Source organism: Anser cygnoides, chromosome 17 (genome assembly GCF_040182565.1).
Source record: "Anser cygnoides isolate HZ-2024a breed goose chromosome 17, Taihu_goose_T2T_genome, whole genome shotgun sequence".
Lineage (NCBI taxonomy): Eukaryota > Metazoa > Chordata > Aves > Anseriformes > Anatidae > Anser > Anser cygnoides.
In genome coordinates, this window is record NC_089889.1 from 13,394,348 (window position 1) to 13,412,606 (window position 18,259).

At 44.5% G+C, this 18,259-nt stretch overlaps 1 long non-coding RNA gene across 1 annotated transcript in view; it reads right to left on the reverse strand.

Moving 5' to 3' along the window:
• LOC136786538 (uncharacterized) overlaps positions 1-11,660 on the reverse strand; it is an 82,219-nt gene extending 70,559 nt beyond the window's left edge. The window contains exons 1-3 of the long non-coding RNA XR_010825457.1: positions 3,089-11,660; positions 2,805-2,938; positions 16-2,285 (exon numbers count right to left, since the gene is read on the reverse strand). This is a non-coding gene — a long non-coding RNA (uncharacterized lncRNA). The remainder of the gene's footprint in view (positions 1-15; positions 2,286-2,804; positions 2,939-3,088) is intronic.
• Between the last annotated feature and the right edge of the window lie 6,599 nt (positions 11,661-18,259).

An 18,259-nucleotide genomic window follows, 5' to 3' on the forward strand; every position in this document is an offset into this window, starting at 1 on the left:
CACAATAACACTCACTTTCTTCCACTGAGTCTTGGAAGATTTAACGCATCCGTGTTCACTAAGTGTTTTGATGTCCTCATTTAAGTGACTCATATGATCACTAAATACTTAAAATACCTTGCATGCAAAATTTTGATCATCACAGCTCAGAAAGTTTGGAAAGAAGAGATACTTAATTCTTTATGGACAATTTTCTTGTCTTAATTTTGTTTTTAGAACACTAGACAATTAGGGGATACTATACAATAGTTGAATTTCTCAAAACATAGTCTGTGATTAAATCATTGTTATATGAAAAAAGCCTGTAAAAGATAGTGTTCAATTCACGTAGTACTGCTGACCTTTTAGCTTTTCTAAGGCATCCAAGACACAGGTCAACTACAAACGCTGGTTCAACCAGAAAAGAAACACCGCTGCTATGATCAACTGCACCCCGATGTTGTTTTCAACCCAGTGCCACGCACTACTAATGTAATTGTATTTAAATTTAAGGCAGCAATTGGCTGGATGGGTGATATTGTCAGCAATCTGCAATTCTTCACCAGCATTTATAGACTGCAGCATCTTCTTTGGAAACTCTGAGTTTCATGTGAATGCTTGAGCAACAGCTGGCATGATAAGGCATGCATACTTGTGTCCAAAAATATGCACTCTGGGTGCGGTGTGAGGAACAAGGTCAAGGGACATGAGCCTTCAAGGCCTAGGTCCTAGCTGGAGAGCTCACGTGGTGCAGGAGCACTTACCTGGTGAGGCACAGTAGGGCAGCACTCTTTTAAAAGGGGTTTTCATGACACATGAATGGAAGTCGCCAACGGACTGCTAAAGAATTTAATGAGATTTATGCAGAAAGAGGTTTTTAATGGCACAAAAAATCACCGAGCTTGAATATCCTACTGAAGCTCTAGAGCCAGAATACCTAAAAGGCTATGAAAAAGAAACTCGTGATTTTTTGTGAAACACAAGCAAATTGATTCAGAGGACACTCCTCTAACCCAGAAAACTTGTCCCATGAAGCAAGGTAGCTCTGCAGACCTGCAGAAGGTCCTGTGAGCCACTGTCTGGAAATATAGGTATTTTCCTGTTCCAAAAATGCAGACGCACCGTGTCGTGGTGGGGGATCCCCAAAGTGTGAGTTACCTGAATAGAGATGTCATTTTTCACCTAAGTAGCATGCCTAACTTGTTTTTGTCAGCAACAGATGCAAAATCAGAACTCCGGGGTTTCAGTCCCCGTTCAAGCTACAGTTATCCATTCTTTCTCTCCAGTTGAGCTCGCATTGACATTCTGCAATACACAGTTAACTGCAGAGTGAGTGACATTACGGTGGTGACACCAGATCTTTGCAACCTGAACTCTCCAGTATAAACAAAAGGCAGAAATGAATCCCCTGTCTCCTGAGCATTAGCAGTTCCTGAAAAGAGCAAATGCAGAATTGCTTTCCTTATGGTCAAAAATGAATACTGCAAGGAAGTGACTGGAGGGCATTTTAGATTTCATGTTAAAGAAACAAAGCACAAATTGACTTTTTATAAAGGTCAAGTGAAAAAATGGATATCTTAAGGCTGCAGAGAATTTCTACTCTGTGTTCAGTTCTGTTTATATACAAAAACGAGGAGAAAAATATTGTCATGGCCAGCTTAACAGATGATCTGGCTTGGGACAAAGGAAAGAAAAAAAGAGGAAAAAAAGACCGTTTTTTCATGAAAGCCTGGTATTATACACAATATCATTTACAATAATTTTCCTCAATGGAAGTTATTATGTTGCCCTTTCACAAACCATCTCGGCACTAATAAAATCTATCCAGCACGGCTTGCACATAACCTGCAGGTTCCAGCATTTGCCACTGGTTTGTGAATCAGTTGGTTATGTGCTGAAACAGATATTTAGGATACATAATTAATCCTCTATTCCAAAAATAAACAAAATAACAAATAATACCCATACTGAAAATCATACTTTTACATTGCTTTCACATGAGCTAAATCGTGTCCCATGTGAGCTAACCAAACAGCTTTGTAGTAATTTAAATAAAAATAATAATAAACAACAACAACAACAACAACAACAACTGAAGCTGATATTTTAATCTGAACCAGTTTTAACCATTACACATCTGGTGACATTCATCCCACAGTTTGCTTTGTTCATGCCATTGCTCAATTCACTGCGGTCTCAGTACACTGTGGTTCACCTCCTACACGGGAGAGGAGCGCTCGGACCAAGGACACCACAGCCTGATGAAAAGGAAGCAAGAGGGCAGCCTGGGGGAAACAGCAGCAGCACTAATGGAAACAACAAAAATCAGAATGGTCAGAAACACACAACCTAAAAAAAGGTTTTGCTGCTTCCTTCCCTACAGCCTCTCAGTGCTTTCTTCTCCCTGCACAAATACTGCACGTTTTGTGTGCTTGCTTGGGAAGGAGGCTACTCCCTTTCCAGAGATCACAAGCGTGTTTCATAAGGGGCTGAGCAAGCTCTTCAGAATAGAAGCCACTGCCCCCAAATGTTCATCTCCCTCCATCTGTACGCGAGCCCTCCCTTCCAGCCCCCTTTAAATTTTCTACTCAGGGAGATCAGGGTTGTTGGGTCTTTAATCTCCTCCTCACAGTTTCACATACAAACCTTGGCTTCGATATTTGGACACATTTCCTCCTTTTTTTTTTTTTTTAAATTCTCTTTTGAAGCCAAGTCGCTGAGTGAATCGTAAAGGGAGAGAATTCCAAGAGCGTTAGCTTCTCTGCTGTTCCCAGGGCAGGTCTGGGCCAAAATAAACCCCTGCCGTGCCAGCAGCAGTTACTTACAGTCAAACACCAGGCAGCACAGCACTCTGCAGCTTCCCAGTCCGAACTGTCTCCCATTGCCCTTGTCAGAGATAGCCTCCTTAGAGACTCTGTCTCCAGCTGCACCCCTTCCCATGTTCGTCTTGAGTCACAAACTAACGAGCAGAAAAGAAAGCAGGGAGAAGGTAAATAGTCTGCCTTGGATCCCGAAAGTCTCTGCCCAGAGCACAACCTGCTTTGCTCCAAAACTTTTCCGTTCCCACCCTCATTTCTGCTTCGTAGGAAAGGTTTTAGAAAGTAGTTACCGAAAGCGGTGGTTTACGGTGTGCCTTCCCTCCACCACTTCTGTTCGCGCAGTGAAGTCGGATGCCGAAACCAAATTCCTGTTAAAGAATTCGAGGAGCAAACGGCCGCCGCTTCACGGATCTCCGGTACGCCAGGCGGGACCAAACCTGACGACTGGGCAGAGAAGTCGCAGGCAGAGATCTGTCACCCAAGTCAGTCATTGCACAGAAAGATGCAATTATTTTTACCTTCTGGAAAGAAGCTTAACCTTAAAGCTCAAGCCATGGTCTGGAGCCCGTTACTACAGCTATTTGATCACGTTACAATTGATTTAAAGAATTTAATATCATTGTCTCATAAATTTCATTACAATCATGGGAAGAATTTTCCCCATAGTTGTTTTCAGTCTTCTACACAAGTAGGTGAATTTGCACCAGCTCTGTTCACACCCATTTTGCATAAACATTTATACCACAACTTCTGGTCAGTGTCGTGTTTGTACAGAGTAAATTTCAAATGTTTATGGGCAAAAGGCTGTACAGGAAACGCCTGAGCATTTGATCAACCAGCAAATGCAAACAACACCATGACAACTGCAGTTTGAGTGATTGTCAAATAATGGCAATAAACTGTCCATGAGCAAGCCTCAGACATGCAAAATTTCATACATTTATAAAACGATGTCTGATCACTCATTCTGTATAGACAATAAGTATAACCAAGTAAACCGGGGATACTGAAGTGACAAATTATTGCCAGAGGTTCCGTCATCTTCAGGGTAGAGCACTGGAAAGCCTCACACTCTAATTTGCATGAGGTATGCCGGTAAGTCTTCAGGAAAATACCAACCCAATCTATCGCCCGATCTATTCAGAGGCACTATTTCCTCATTTTTTTCAACGCGTCTTCGCACTCCTCTCCAAGACCGGTAAGCTCCCTGCTCACAAGGCTGGCCCAGGAGACAAACAGCTCAACCACTCGCACCTCCACGCCCCGCCTGAGGGAAGAACCATCCTTCAGGTCACTTTGATTCTGAGACGGCATCACTGTAAACCACAGGCTTTTACAGCATTAAGGCATCAGGAAAGCATTCTCTTTAGCATGATCATAAAAACCTGAGAGTGTTTTTGACCGCTCAGTCACCGATTGAAGTGCCTAAGCCTGAACGAGGAGGCTAAGCTGGGAGTCCTCATTCTCTCACACATACACACACACGCACTTTTTGTAATTGGTTCTGCTCTAATCACAGCTCCTCCTTCATGCTTTCCTCTTCTTTGTATTTATTCCTTAGCGTTCCTAGCTCCAAATACCAGCCACTGCAGCAAATCCTCTAGTTCTCAAGGGCAGTAATAGTAGAAGGGATTTTTTAATTCAATCAAATGTCTAACAAATCACAGGAATTAACTGGTCTCTTTCATTTGTGTTGTTTTTCTCATGGTTGCAGTCTCCTCTCACTTCCACCACGATCCTTTTTTCTGTTCCCCCCCTCTTTTCTGTTTCCATATGAATCTGACTTTTCATTTTCCCCGTCCGCGTTCCAGCTCTCTCTCTCCCCCTCTCGCAGTGCTGCTGGAACATGCAGCAGGAAAATGATGGATGATCACCTGTCACAGCTTGTTTATTATAATTCAGACAATCAATTACACATCCCTAATGCTGGTTGTCCCGCTGGAAATTTACATGCTCGGCACAGACCAATGTGAAAATGGAATCTCATTTGCCAAATGTCTTTCTGTGGGTACGGCGTGATGATTACAGTCTGGTTGTTTCAACAGTTGTGTGTGTCTGACAATGTCATCGCTTACTGCTTGCCACAGGTCACATTGCTCTGAGGCATTATTTATTGTGTTCTGCAGGCTGAGGCTTTCAGAGGACAAAGATGTTGCTAAAGCCACCGTGCTCAGGGCATGCAGGCAAGGTAGATCAGAGAGCAGGCACACAGCTCCGGCGCCCATCACCTGCCTTTGTTTCCACTGGTGTGAATCCTTGTACCCTCTCCACCTTCTTTTCTTTTATGGATGACTGCCTTGTATTAAAGGGCTCCTGCCTTGACAGGCAGGGCTCTGGCAAGGGGAAAAGCTGCTCATGCAGCTAAATAATCCCAGGACAGCTAGGGATTTAATAAGGAGCAAAGAATTGCAGATAAATGAGACAAAGGGGAAAACCAAAAAGAGCTTGTAAGCGTTAAGCTAAAATGCAATAGGGGAGTCTGTGCCGAACCTGCTGGGAAAGGGTTCCGTGGATTTCACTGACTGATTTGAGTGGTAGGGTTCATTCTTCCACCTAATTAGAAAGAAGGTGGGAGATCCTGCAGGGAAAAGGATGTAGAGAATGGACTGAGCAGCCCGTCCTGGGAAGGTTTTGATCTGAGGGAGCCACAACATCAGGAAAAGAAGGGAAGATATAAATATCACGTGTGAACTGTGTTAATGAGCAAATTTAAAAACACAAATTTCTGTAAATGTAGGTTTTAGAAATCCTAGGCATGGGATGCTTCAACTGTATGCCCATCTGCGAATAGGGACACGCGTATACATGCAAACATGCATAATATACAAAGGAAATTTCCTCTCCCTTAGCAGGTGAGAAAGGCTAGGATAGGAAGGTACCTTTCTTGTCTGGGAGCCAAGTTTCTAACATCTCCCTGTTAATTGGAGAGAAGGACATAAGAATTGTCCCATTAAATCATCTTGCTGCCTTAGGCTTGCTGTTCTCTGGCACAGAAGTCAGCTGCTTCCCTCCACCTTTCTGCCGGACACAGACTGGTTTGGATTTTGTACCTAAAGAGCCTGAGCAAAAAAGCACCCACAAAGTCACTCCCAGAAGGCTCGGGTGGAAGATGGAGAGTAAAATTGTTATACCCACTTTCTAAACGTCGGTCTCAGTCGTGCATGTGGCTGTACTTCTCAATACAGCAGTTAATCTGTCGGATTAGTTACTTCACTTGGTTAAAATTATGTTTGAGTATTCGGCATCTAAATGGTGCTCTTCGATTTCACGCTGTGCATTCATTTGTTTTTCTGCTTTCTGACTTCTTAGAAAATCCTTCTGTTCTATGGTATTATTACATATTTATACTTGTATTGATATCAAGTGCACTTCCAAAAAATTTGTATAATTAATGGCTTGGTTTTCTTTTTTTTTTTTTTTTCTTCTTTCCCTCCATTTCCTTCTCAGTAAAGTTACACTTTTCTTCTTTGACTAATTTCTGACTAGCGTGACTCCATGCCAAATTGTGCCACCACAAAATAAGGAATTCAAGGAAGTGCAACTGTCTTACTGCCACCGACTACAGAGCTCAGGTGCAAAACTGGAGCGGGGCACTAACGGGGCACTAGGGGAGCAGGCCTCATCAAGCATCCCAGTCGTCACTGTGGGGCACTTGCAGAAGGATGGATACCTGCTGATTTGAAAGACCTTCACACGAATTCACAGGAATTGGAACTATCTCCGGGAGCAGTCCTGTCTGTTATAAATGCCTCAGCACTGAACAGGACGGTCTCAAAGCAATTCAAATATTTCTGCATTCTCTCTCCTCAAGGCATTCACCACTGGCTCAGAGTTCGGGGATTCTGGAAGACTTACGTGCCACAGGAGGAAGAAGATAAGGAAGGACACATCCACATCATTTAAAGAGCAGATGTGGAGCAATAGCTCAGACATTGGCCTGTATGGGAAAGGATGGCAGTGCAAACACTCAGATACAGGCACACCAAAGCATGCATACAACGCTCAAAGGCCAAACACAAATTCTGTTGATCTGTGCATGTATGTAGCTCTACAGACGTAGGCTCAGGCACGCATTATGATAGAAAACTTCAGACTTGGCCATATCCCGAGTACGGTTAACCATGCAGGTTCTTAGAGTATTGGCAAAGTCAGGTTGGATGCCCATAAAAGAGATGTTTCATGGGACTTAGATATTTGTGTGCTGGCTTTGTGAATGGTAAACAGTTTGTTTCTGCATTTCTCATCCATATTCTGCATTCTGTTTTCATTTATTTACGTGCGGTGCAATCTCTTGTTCACCGAGGTTTTATCAGTTATACACGTACAACGTATGCACGGATGCAGAATTTGGCCTACTGTGAATGACAAAGAGAGGAAAATATCTGAGGGCTTTTGCTCCCTGTTTTCTTTCAGAGCACATTAAGCTTCTTAAGTTTGAATGTTCCTACTGAGTCAGATATTGACAGACATATTTGCCTTTTAGTGCTTTCAGGTTCATTGGTTGTGTGAACTTGAAAACACAGCTCGTAAATATGGAAAACATCCTCAATTTCAAAAGAGAACGTCGAGGCATTTGGAATTAGAACCAAAATGCAGATAAAAAAGGAGATAAAAAGGAGGAGATTTTCTCCTCCCTAAAACATGTATTTCATACATGAAATATTGTCCAAAAAGAAAGACCTGCCCAACGCATTTGGGAGAAATGCAAAAACTAATTTCATTTGTATGACTTTGGACGTTCTCAGACACAATCAGACACTTCAACATGGGTTTTTGCAACAATAGCCAGTGTACTAATCTCAAAGCCTGAACAGAAAACTTCATACAGAGAGGCGTACCTTGGTTGGATTCCAGCGTTTGGATGTGATAATCTCGCTCCATGAGACTGAAATGTATTTTTCCCACTTATTTTAATATTTCCATCTAATTAATATTTTATAGCAGACAAATACAATACAGTCTGCTTGAACGCAATACCACGAGCCTGTGCTTGTCATAAACGAGGCAGCCTCAGTGCACTGCATCGGAAGATTCAATAGAGTAAACTCTGACCTTTGAGTAATAGAGAAGAGGACTGGTAGATAGGAAAAATAACATAGGATACTCCTAACCTACATCTTCTTTCACTTAAAAAAATCAGAGCATTCTATTCTGTTACTTCAGATTCTTTGATATCCAAATTTAACTGCAAAACTCAAGAATTCAGCCCAATGGATAAAGCAATTGTCACACACTACAATAAAACCTCTGATTCTTACACAAGAAGCTTCCAGTGAAGGTTCAGATCTATGAGAGTGAGAACAAAGAAGTTCTTGTCTCTGTCCAAGTTACTTTTCTTCCCTTGCATTTTCTCCCCCCTAAAACAGAGTATTGATGTCTTTGCTTACTCGGTACCAGTATATATTTTTTTCAAAAATAAGTATACGAATTTTAATCTGTGAGCACAAAAATATTAGCACTGTCTGCAGAAAAGCCATGACATCTATGACACCCCAAAAAATGATTAAATGGCTAGATTAAATGACAAGTTTCTACTTCAATAAGCAGGACTAACCCTAAAGAGGGGTGGCCTGCTGTTCAGAAGAGTTGTCTTACCAAGGTGGAGGACGAGCAGCGAGTCTTCCCAGGCAGCAAAATGGTGATGTACTGATGAGACTTTTAAAGATCTTATGAACCAACTACTGTTTTTTTCTCAGTTCTGTGTGCACGTAAGTCAGAAAACAGGCCTTTTTTTCTTCCTCACAAAATACAGGCAGAAGAAAGTACATAGCTTGGGATGACAGCTACGTATGTTCCCTGAGCGAACAGATGTATGAGATGTAGTTGCGTGCAACGGCAGAGGACCAGAGCAGATAAATTTAGAAGAACCTGAGACCTTTGTTCCTGTTGAGACCATGTGTGATATCCATGGTACTGGGCTCGGCAAGTCTGTGTGTAGCAGATCATGTTGGTTATTTATTCATATGTTCAAATCTCTGCCTCGGCAGCCCTGTGAAAAGTAATATTGGCTGCAAATCCCACTGAGTCAACTCAAACCATAACAAAGCACTCTCTCCCTCTGCATATACATGCACACACATGTATACACACACGTGTTGACCACGGTGGTTTTGTTTTTAACTAGCCTGTTGTTAGAGGACCAGCACGCTTAGCATTTAGGCTACATGTGCATCTAATTTCACAAATGAGGCAAGAGCATGTGAAAGGGCTTGAGTCCTTCTTACATAGCACAAGGCTTCCTGTGCTCCTGAGAGTTCTGTATGAGTTGGCATAAAACAAAGTCTGCTGAGGGGGTTAGGGAGGAAATGGAGCAATCAAGTGTGTAAGGAGTCACTGCTACCCACAGAGGGAAATGTCATTCTGAAGCCGGCTGAAGTGAATCATATTGAACCCTCAGCCTCTTTTCTTTTTCTTTTTTCCTACTCCTGTCTTCAGAAAGATGCAATAGTTACTAATAGGAAGAAATGTAAACAAATGCTAGCTCTTATTGCTGTAAAATCCTAATTGTATACAAGAGAGTGTTTGGGATCAGGAAGGCCACCTTTGTCGTTACCTGTGGAATGTGAAGCCGGGCTGAAGGAGGAGGGAGCGCTGCGGCATCATTACTACTTGGCTTGGTATATTAGCCAGGCTGTGAAGGTCAAAATGGTGCCAGCTGTCTGCAGGTGCTTAGTGAAGTAAGATCTCAAGAGGGACCCTGTAAAACAAGGCGTGCTCTGAGATACTTTGAGTGAGGACACGGTGCCTCCTGAGCCTGGTGCTAGCTGCAGAATGACTGCCCTGAACAACTGCAGGACTGTTCACAGCCCGGGCTGCTGGCTTAGGCAGCCAACCCTGATGCCTTCTGTGCCAGGCTCACAATTCGGTCAGTTCTACCCAGAATGTGAAGTACACCTTGCCTCCTCGACAGGCTAGAGACACACACAGATATATGAGTCAGGGAAGGTTTGTGTGCTCCCAGGGGGGTTTTCTCACTCTCCTGCATCAACTACAAACTTGGGAGCTGCCGCAAGACTCACTTCCAAACTGAGGTGCGGCCAGAAAATCTAATCCATTAAAGAAGCTTTTTTCCTCCTAAACTTCTACCTTGTGAAACAGCCAAATTCTCACACTTACAAGGAAAGTTCCTTTCCTGCTGCCCCCAACAAACTTGCTGCAACTGGAATTCAAGTTTGCTTATTACGGTGGACTCAAGTTACACCAGACGTCTCATTCCTCCTCGCTGTAACTGGTATTTTGCTGTTCATGCAAGTCCCGCTGTTTTACAAAACAGATCCTTTTCTACATTATTTTTGTTACTTATTCGTAGCATAGGAGCACTGAAAAGTTCTCCACCAACTCAGTTTTTGACTGTTAGGCACTACACAATCACATGCAGAGGGACCACCTTTCTATCACAGAATTATAGTCTAAACAGGCGATGCAGACAAAGGGCAGAAAACCAAGAGGCAGAGAGAGTTTACTTGTCCAAGGTCAAAAGCACAGCTGGTAATACAATCTTCCTATTCTTATTCCATTACTCAAACCACTAGGCAAAAGTGTCTTCCTAGCCTCCTCTCTCTCCAGTTCTTATCCACCCGCTCAAAATCCCCCAACTGCGGCGTGTAAACACTGCGCAAATCAGTAACACATGTGGAGAGCTCGGATGCTACCCCGTGCAAGGGATATGCTGAACCTGTCTGGAAAGCGCGACTCAAGACGCACACGAGACGTTGCACGTTGTCACAGGGCTGAGGTGCAAAAAGGGCTCGGTTCGTTCTGCAGCGCTACCCGGCAAGCACCGAATGCTCTCTGCTCCTACTGACAGAAGCTTTCGGTTCCCTGCAGCACCCCAGCCTCGTGTCAGCTCCTCTCTTTCTACACCATCGAGCGCTTTTACAGACATTGCCAACTGATGCATGCAACGTATTTCTGAAATAAAGACCAGGTACTTGTTCCTCCTCTGTGGGCGCGCTCCCCAGAGCAAATGATTCGTGTCGCTCGAGTCGGAGCACCGCCATCCGTGCGAGCGAACGCCTCGCTCTTCACGGGTTGCAGGAGGTAGCAGAGAGGACCCACGATTTCGCCCGCAGCATTCCTGGTCTTGCTTGAGTGCACTTTTTGACAGTTAAGAACGGAGTTTTGCTGAGTCAGGCAGCTCCCCCAGCTGCTCACCGGAAACACAGCTGTTATGCAAAAATAACCATGAAGGCGACAACTTGGGCTTTTTTAGAGAAAACGAAAAGCAAAACACAGTGACCCTCAAACTCAAGAACAGGCTCCTGAAGCTGTTCAGTTAGATGCAATCCTACTTCGTGCACCTCTCCTATTTGGGGCCAGGGCCTGTGCTGAGCACTGTCCTGTTCTTTTTAGGCTGTGTCTGGGTGACAGGGCAGGAACCAGAGCCATCTCCCCTCCTGATTTTGCTGATCCAGACCGGGAAATCTGAGCTCACTGTTTAATTAGGAAAGGATGGGGGAGGGTGACAGGCAGGTGGACAGCTAATAAGTGGAACCCCACATTGCAGCCCATTGCCTGTATCAGGTTATGGAACAATATCGAACCCGGGCTGGCCACGCTGCTGTTTCCTTTCGCCTGTGTCCACGGCGTCCCCAGTTGTGCGGTGGCACCTGTTCCTCTGAATGCGAGCACAAGCTGTTCCCTCGGCGCTCCAGCACATACGAGTCACGACTCTCAGATTCAGCAGCTACTTGGATAATGCCCTCATTTCTTAAAGGGCTCCGGCTCCATTGCTGCTGGCCAGCTCAGTACCACCCTGCACAGAAACTGCTCCAACAAGAGCTGAAGTCTGGGAGAGGGCGGAATCAAAACACAGCCACCTGAAATGGGGGAAGCTGAGCGATCACAAGCAAAAAAAAAAAAAAAAAAGAAAAAAAAATGAATTGGCTTCTTTAGGTAGCCAGTGGAAGATCTGCAGTGCTTTGTTGATCCTGAATGTGACCAGCACCGAGGCGTCTGCTACGTGACCTCATTTATCACGGTCCCCTAGCTTCCAAAAAGAGTAGCAATACGTAGGGAAGCACACAGCACCCTCATCCTTTGGCTGGGTGACGAGGAGGAAGGAGAAATGAGGGGGTGTCTCTCTGTCCTTCTGTAAAAGCCTATGGTTTTGTTCTACACAGCATGTGCTGTAGATGGGCTAAACCCACCAGGCTTCTCAGCATCCCTGCCATGGATCTGCTGAGACGCCCTTCAAGCCCTGGGCACAGCGCTCATTTTGCCTCCAAACAGGCCAATTAAAGGTCAGTCCTGAACAACCTTAATCTCATTTCACCTCTCCCCAGCCGCTGAGAGAAGTGAGCTGCCCTTTCCCTCGCCCTACAGCTGCTGCCCGGGGAATTACACCTAGCAGTCCCCAGCAGATTAATTTGGAGAGGCCCAAAGTGGCAAATAAGCGAAGAGGGTCCTGTGGCAAGCCGCAGAAAGCATCATGTTAATGGCCCCAGAAATCAAAATGAAGAGGATAATTAAACGTAGGCTGGGAAGGAGGGAGTAGACGGGGGCAAGAGAAGAAGAAAAGTTACAGTGGACATTCAAGCGAGGCAGCAAGCAGGTATTAATTCACATAGTGGTTCTGTGAACAACAACGGGTGCCCAGAAATTCTATTTAAAGGCTGTAATATTAATTTAATGGGGGAAAAAATCTGATACAATTCCCACAGAATTTTTCAATTAAATTAATGTGTTGGGCTTTAATGGATATCTTAAGTAGCAAGCATGATTAACAGAAATACTGCATAAATTACACTTATATATTTCATTTAAAAAAAACCTGGCACACGGCCTTGCCATGCAGGGAACCTTATTCTTTTAAATACAGTTACAGCTGGACGCCAGAGTTCAGAATTCCCCTGCTCGGAGATGAACCATTTCCTCTTGGGATTTTTCTCCTTCCCATAGTCTTGACCGGCAGCAATGCGATTCCAGAGAACCAGGAGGAGCTGGAGCTGTGAACCATGCTCTTATCCCCGTTTGTACAGTGTCTGGGGAACGCGGGTCTGGGCTGTGCGCAGGACTCCAGAGTTGCCGCAATACACCTGACGCGTTGTTAACCACAGCTTCCTGCGGCAGGAACGCACCCCGCCATGGCTGAACACTGGGGTAAGACGAGGCCAGGCAATGTAGCAAGGAAGAATTTTAACGACATACTGCCCCCATCCTAACCACGGTGCCAGCACCACGAGCACAAAACCCAAGCCTCCAAGAATGGTACAGATGTAACCACAGCATCCTGCTCAGTCCTCCACAAAACGGACTTAAGGGCTTTCAGATAAGCTGCCCAGGTCGCGTAGCCCAAACCAAGCCCCGAACTGTACGGAAATAAGCTGCTTAGTCAACATCCCATCTCCAACCTCGTTCCCCTTCTCAACCTCAGACACCTCCCTATTGCCATTCACAGCCCACACGACTGCACCCTCATGCAGGAGAGCCTCGGTGCCGACCGTTTTGACCACTGATACCTCATGTGGTGTTGGTGAGGCCCTCCTAAAATCACGCTGCATTTCTCCCCCCTACTTCCTGCACTAGTGCATAGCAGGAACCAATGCAGAGGTGCCCAGTAGCAGATGTTGGCCATGCGTTACATGTGGTGACTTTTAATTCAGGCAAGAATTGCAGTGCTAGAAGAAGAGGTCTATGTATGTACCAGTGCGGTGGGGCAGTGCCCGCAGTCAGCACCGATTGCTCAGGAGCAGCTCTGCAGTGCACCTGGAGAGGAGCCATTGCTCTCTTGGTTTCAGATGGCTCATCACCGTATTAATTAGTGAGTGCTGTCACATAGCTGGCTTACAGATTTTAACATTCGTAATGCAGAGGTAGGAAGAGTTTTGGTGGAAGCTCAAGGCATTGGTTGTTGCAGTACAACCACTTTTAGAAGCTGCATATATCATTCATCAGATGAGCTCAGCATAGTTGTACCCCAGATCTACTGTTTTTTTAGCTTATACCCACACATCGAGCTAAATTTTATCACAGAGATACCACACATACATTTCATACTTCCGCCCACACAATCCACACAGAGATGTATTCAACAAGCTTTACAAATACTTGAATGAGAAGAGGATCCTGCAGATAAAATAGATCCAAGTTTTATTCTCAGCTTAACTACTACGCGAACCAGCCACTCCTCTGAGCAATTACTAGACACCAACTTTCAGCAGCAGTGTCTCTCACCTCACTCTTAATTTTGGAGAACTGGGGCTCCAACTCTCCTCTTGCTTAGCAATTAGCCCTTCCTGAAGAAAGCAGGGACTGATATGCCCTGAACATCAGGACTCAGTTCCTCCAAGTCAAGCCTTCAAAAACGCTAACTTTCTGAATTAGCGGTAATTTTGAGTATTAAAGACACAACAATTAACTTTCTAATTTGCAAACCTAGTTCAATAAATTTTTACAATTTTCATAATCATGAATCCTAAATAAATATTTCACCCAAGCACTTTAAGGCTGCTGGACAGCAGGTGCTAGTGAATGCTAGGTGTTACTATTTTTCTTGTGAAAATCCTATCAGCAGCTCCATGCTGTGCTATCCAGGACAGCCTCCAATGAAGAAAAATTGCTTGTCACTTGCTGCCTCAAGATGCGAGATAGTTAAAGTTAAGCAGAAGCCATATTGCTGTGTTTTCTCTTTCTTTCATAAAACACAAATAAAGTACCCTCTGGAAATATGTGAGCTGAAGTGACAGGCATCTCTTGAATGCTTTTAATTGCTGCCAAAAATAGTCAGAAGCTTTTATCAAAGTTAACACAGACAAAATTTTCATGGAAAGCATCAGCTCCACGTGAAAAGAAGCTAGCTATTTCATCAGTTAAAATAAAAACAGCAATTACACACTTTAGCTCTTCCAAAAATTCCATTTTACCTTACAACAGTGAGGGACATTTTAAATACAGTGGAGAATGCGTGACACTTGGCACACCAGCTCACTTCTATCACTGCACAGTAACACCATTCCCTGCCACTAGTAGGCAGATTTTAATCATCTTCTTTTCATTATTGTTACAATAGTCCCTAATAATGCCAGTCAAGGACTAGAATCTCATTTGCTAAACTCAGCATAAAGACAAAACGCTCCCAGCATGTTCAACAACAGACGTATTTAAATCACGCATTCAGAGCTCCTGTAACCTTGTATCGCTGATAAAAATTCAAGCTGAGATAGGGGAAGATTTGCTCCCGGGTTACAAAAAAAATTATCCTTCTCTCGTTATAAATGCAACCCGTACATGCTCCCCAGGCCAGTAGGAGGGTCTCTTGTTGCCCAAAGTCCTGTGCACTATAGGGTCAGCCACACGCAACCGCTTTGACCGAAGACATTGGTAGCGCTCTGAGTGCTCGTCCCACCAGCGCTAGCAGATGGCAGCGCGTATCTCACGTTACAGCCAGGCAGAAAAGAGTTTTCTTCGCTCCCAAAATGTTGCAATTTCTTTCCTCTTCCTGTCTCATTTATCATCACGAAGAGCTAAGAGGTCTCCTAGGCTGTATTTTTGATTGTTTCCCCCGTTTTCCATGAAACAGAAAGAGACTGAGATGTCCGCGTACTCAAGGCACTCATGTGGAAAATTGTCAGTCTGCCTGCTCCGGACCTCTGACCTGACCTAGATCTGCACCACCGCAGGTAAATTCTCTCAACATGAGGCTTTTATTATTATGGGATAGTGTTCTGGGACAGGTCTTCCTTCTAGCTAAAGCTAGAAGGGTAGAAGGTCTGGACCCAAGGGACAACCCTGACAGCGTTCCCCAGCCACATTCTTGACAAAGAAGACCCATTAATGGGTGTTTTCTGAAACATAAACTCTTTTTTTTTTTAAACATCCTGGCCAGCTGTAGCCTAAAACCTGTATTTCCTGAACACTGACACCTCCCAGTCAAGCCAACGCATTCACAAGATGTACACGATGCAGGATCAGGCTCCTTGTGTTAAATTTACTATTTTTCCAGTTTGTGGTATTTAAGTTTTGCTTCTCTGGTATCCAGAACAAACATACATCAGCATGAAAAGAACCCATTAATATGTCTAATGCTTTCCCCCTAAAACTACCATGATCTCACCACTTCCAAAGCCCAAAGGAAATTAAAGCACAGCTCAAGAGGATGGCGCTGAAGGATACAACTTAAAACCCACAAAAGCTGGGAAATTTCTGTGCAAAGGCTGCAAATCCGGGCTTGGATAGACGCTCATAATGAGCTGTAATAAAATTATTCCAGTCTGTAACCTGAAAAAAAAAGAAAGCTTGCCATGTAGCAAACAGGAAATCCCAGAATTTATAGATGACCCTGTTACAAAGCAAATGTTTTGGAACAAATCGTTCTTTCCCTAGCGCCTGTTTTCCACTGTTTTCTCTCCTGCACTTTCCCCTATAATCCAAGGGCCAGAGCAGCACCGTCTGGCTGCCGCTGGTAGTGGCACTCCTCGGGCCCACACCCAGCGGCACAAGACGTGAGCGACTGAGCAAGGGACTCGGCCTGAAAGCGTGCCTGGGTTTTTTCAGCTCTATCAGTAAGCATAATACAAGGTATTACCCTCTCCCTGTAAAACTTGCCTTTTTCTGTTCCCATTGATCATTGTAACCGGAGTACAATTACTTCTTCTACTATAAAACTGAAGTTTAAAAAGCCTGTGCCTAGGTGTGTGACATGTGGAACTTCTGTCCTCAGCCAATCCTAAATTTCACCTGCTCCTTGTACGTGCAGTAAAGGGGACTGCAAGGAGAAGAGAAGCAGCAGCAAAGAAAACACCCTTCGCCAGCTCCCCTCCTTTTCTTCTGCTGCTCGCTGTGGTTCAAAGACTCAAAGGGACTGCTGAGAAAAGGGGGAGCTCTCAGTAACCCAGGTGGAGGTGGTCAGAAAGGAGAGGCACGGCTTGGTGCCAGTCTCACCAAGACAAGGAGGAGCCGCTTGCCTGCCTTCCTACCGCCACAGCCCTTCTCACTCCTTTGGGAAAGAGACCCGTGAGGTCAGGAAATGCTGCGAAGAGCCACGCAGCACATCCCGCGCGGCCTTTGGGTCACCTCCCAGAGGCGTGCAGGACAGCTGGAGAGGCTCTGCAGGACTGCAAAAGGCCGTGTCCCTAAACGCCTGGCTCGGGAACGCCTGCTGCCCCACTGGTCTTAACCCAGTAGCTGGCAGGGCTGACAGATCTGCCCCGCGGGCACAGCGAGCATGTGTCTGCACTTGCTCCAGGTAACAGGGTCACGCAGCAGAGACTCTCTGTTATCTGTGCTTTTACAAAAAACCAGGCGTGCCAAGGAAGGCTGGGCTCAGCTGCACCTGAAAGAGCAAAGTCTGTGCTCCCAAAGGACAGCGTTCACTGCTCGGCATGACCCAAGGACTTGACTCCTGGCAGTACGGAAACCATCTATCAGAGAATCTCTCTTTTCCATTTCTTTTCTTGCTCTCATCCTATACTAGGACTGTTTAAAGTAACAAATAGACATTACAAAAAAGGCAAAAAATACACACATTTTTCTTCTGCAGCTATCAAATTGCCTGGGTTCCTAAACACTTTAAAAAAACAGATATTGAATATGTCTCTCCTTAGCGAATTTACTCTGGAGCATAAAGCATTTCCCACAGGAAGTCTGTGAGGCTCAATCACTATGACACAGTCAAGGGAAATTTAGACAGTCAAGGGAAATTTAGACTGATGTTTGAGAAGCCAGGACAAAAAGGATCAGCCCTTCCCAGGATGAAGAGAAGGTGCCTCAGCTAAGTGGGGCTGGCAGAGCAGCTCTGAAATTCTCTTTAGATATGCAATTACAGTTATCCCTAGGGGTTTTGCTTTTGTGATGTTGCTTTTTAAAACCCTTCTCTAGAGTCAACAATTTGCCTGAATCGCTTCTTACTCATTTCATCTTCATGACTTCTGAAGGCATCTAATGAGCCACTTTGAAGTTTGCCTGAAAACAAAACAGAAAAAAAAAAAGGCAACCACCCTGAGATGACATTAAATCTTTCTCCTGAAACTATAATCTTCAGGATTAGAGTTCAGCTCAGCTTTGTTTTAACACTCTGCTATCTTTGGATTAATGGACTTTGTCCTTATTAAGTTGAAATATCTTGGGGAGCAAATCCAAAATGTGGCACCTCTGATAGAATTATGCAGCCTTGATGGGCTATATACAGACTCAGAGCTGGGTCCGAAATTAAACATTTGAGGAAAGCAGTTTGTTATCTCAGCTTCTGTTCAGAATACCATCTTGGCCCAGTCAGTTCTTAAAACACTGCAGGTGCAATTGTGTGCAATTTAAAATGAGATAAATCTGGAGTTGCTCATGGTTTTCAGCAGAAAGTTTTAGATTTACAGTGGTTCGAGTGCTTAATCTGGCCTCATGTCCCTTGGTCAACCCCCCATATGCACACTCATAAAGCTACAGAAGCAAACATAATTAAAAACACTATTTAACTTTATTGCCCGACTCCCTTCTCAATATCCCTCCACAAAGATGCATATTTTTGG